The sequence below is a fragment of the Nannospalax galili genome, unplaced genomic scaffold (assembly GCF_000622305.1).
Source record: "Nannospalax galili isolate Female #2095 unplaced genomic scaffold, S.galili_v1.0 scaffold456, whole genome shotgun sequence".
NCBI lineage: Eukaryota > Metazoa > Chordata > Mammalia > Rodentia > Spalacidae > Nannospalax > Nannospalax galili.
The window spans coordinates 974,423-976,864 of record NW_008337055.1 but is presented as its reverse complement, the minus strand read 5'-3'; the positions used below and the strand labels follow the sequence as shown (position 1 = coordinate 976,864).

The following is a 2,442-nucleotide window of genomic DNA, read 5'->3' as shown; positions in this document are numbered from 1 at the left end:
CACGTAGCAAGATCATCAGGCTGGCAGCACCTGTTTGGCCTCTCCATACTTTGGAGTAAGCAAGCGGGAATCACGAGCCTTGGCAATCAGCCAAGAGTTGGAGTAAACAGCACGAGGTTTGGCAGCCAGCCAGGGCTCCATCTTTGGCTGGCTCGGCTGTGCTCGCTTCCCACAGGAAAGGTCATTTTAAAAAGCATCCTATTGTCCTATTTTTCACTTTTCAATTTTAGATAGTAATTATAGCTGTCAGCTTCTGCTACAGAAGATGATGGTATAACTCTTGCACTCCACGTACACACACACACCACACATACACACACTCCACGCACACACACACACACACACCACACATACACACACACACCACACATACACACACACACCACACATACACACACACACCACACATACACACACACCACACATACACACACACACCACACATACACACCACACATACACATACACACGACACACACACACACACACGACACACACACGACACACACACACACGCACACGCTTTTTTTGAGTGTCTTCATTTAATTGTATCATAATTTTGGTGTTCAGGTTTGTCTCATTCTAGTCCTGTAAATACCCACGCCCGATTGGCACAGCATGCTGGAATCGCACCTCCTTCCCTGCAGAGCTCGTTTCCCTGCGGAGCTCGTTTTCCTGGACTCTTCTCGGCCCTTCCTCTTTGTTTCCCACAGTCCTATTCTTAATTCCTCGAATCTCCAGGAAGAGCAAGACTCTCTCAGTTTGCTCAAGTGTCCTCCATCTGTGTTTCTGGAGCATCTCTTAACCTGTGCCCACAGGTTCCGCGGTGACCTCTGACTGCTCCGTTGCTGGTTTGGGGTTCCCCCTCATCCTCTGTGAGCAAGCAGATTCCCTTCACCTCACCCCTGTGTCTTTTCTGCTTGTCAGAGTCTGTCTTGGCTTCTCCCTCATTTTGAGGTACACCTCCTGCAGCTGCTTTCTAAGCTTGTGCAATGAGTTCCTCCAGCTTGAGGACCCTGCATTTTGATTGAGAGTGTCGCGGGGTATGGAGTTCTAGGTTAGAATCCATTTTTATTTAGAATTCTGAAAACACTGATCCTTGATTTTCCACCCTCTAGTGCTGCTGCAGAATCAGTGTCACCGGAGCCCCGAGCCGTCGGGATGTGTTTTTGTTTTCTCTCCTCTCTGGAAGCGTTTGGGATCTCTGTATCTTCTCAGGGTTCCAAGATTTGGTAGCGATTTACTCCAAAGAGAGCTGGTTTGTGTAGCCCATTTGTAATTATGAAAATCATGTTTATTGGTTCTGGAATTTTTCTTGAATTATGTCTTCGGTAATTCCATTGCGATTTACTCCAAAGAGCTGGTTTGTTTAGCCCATTTGTTGGGCATATGAAATTATTTTAATTATGAAAATCATGTTTATTGGTTCTGGAATTTTTCTTGAATTATGTCTTCCGTAATTCCATTTATTCAACTTAGTATTTCCTTTATTAATTGTTCGTTTTTACCTTTTCTCCCCCAATTTCTCATTCTTAGTACCTCCTCCTCTACATCCGGGGATATTTCCTCAGTTCCAGCTTTTAACCATAAGTGTTCACATCTATCACAGTTTGCTTTTATTTTTGTTGGGTGGCTTTTTTCTTTCGTGTTGAAGTGGGGTGGGCACGGTGAGGCAAACTTCTTTGTGAGTGGGGCTCAGTGGTGAGCCTCAGTGAAGTGCGATCCTCTGGGGCCTCTTGACCATCACACTCTCCGTCTCTTCTCATAGGCTTTGGAAATTCATTTCTGCTTGGAGCTTCATGCCCGCCCACTGGTCTTTGGGGATCCAGAGTGAGAGAAAAGGGCTGAGCTGTGGGCCAGTTCCCTCTTTGCCTACAGCCTCAGCTACACTCCAACTCTGGCTCACTCTGCAGTGAACTTCACTTCGAGTGGGCCGGCATTGCAGCTTGAGGAGAGGAATAGACTTGGCCAATTGGCTTTCAGCAAGTCCTCCTGACTCCCTGGGGCTCCTTCCCCCTCCTCCTCTCTAAAGCTTCCTGGTCCTCTCCACCTATGGAGGTTCCCCTAGTCCTCATTAGCAGCCACCATGGGGCCGCCTGCTTCTGGGCTTGAGTTTATGCTTCAGTTGCTCAGATCTGTGATGCTGTTTTGTCCTGAGCACTGAGACTTCCGGGTGGTGTTCCCTTGTTTACATGTGGTCTGGTTTTGGGTGTTGGTTGTTTTGTTTTTATCCCTGGGTCTGATATTAATGGGGTTCGGGGGAGCTGAGTGGCTCTTCTGTCCACTGGCCTCAAACGGACAGACGCTCATTTTTTAGTCACTTTTCCCTCTTCATTTTCCAAGGTTCGGTTTGTTTTCCTTCCTGAGAAATCTCTCCCAAAGCTGAAGCTTACTCTGCCCCATTTTGTTTTTCTTCTCCCCACCTACCCCCCCCACCCCCCC

General features: G+C 47.5%; 1 protein-coding gene across 3 annotated transcripts in view; it reads left to right on the top strand.

Moving 5' to 3' along the window:
* Positions 1 to 2,442, top strand: part of Carmil1 (capping protein regulator and myosin 1 linker 1) — a 295,091-nt gene that overhangs the window by 272,771 nt on the left and 19,878 nt on the right. The gene's annotated exons all lie outside the window — the stretch shown is intronic.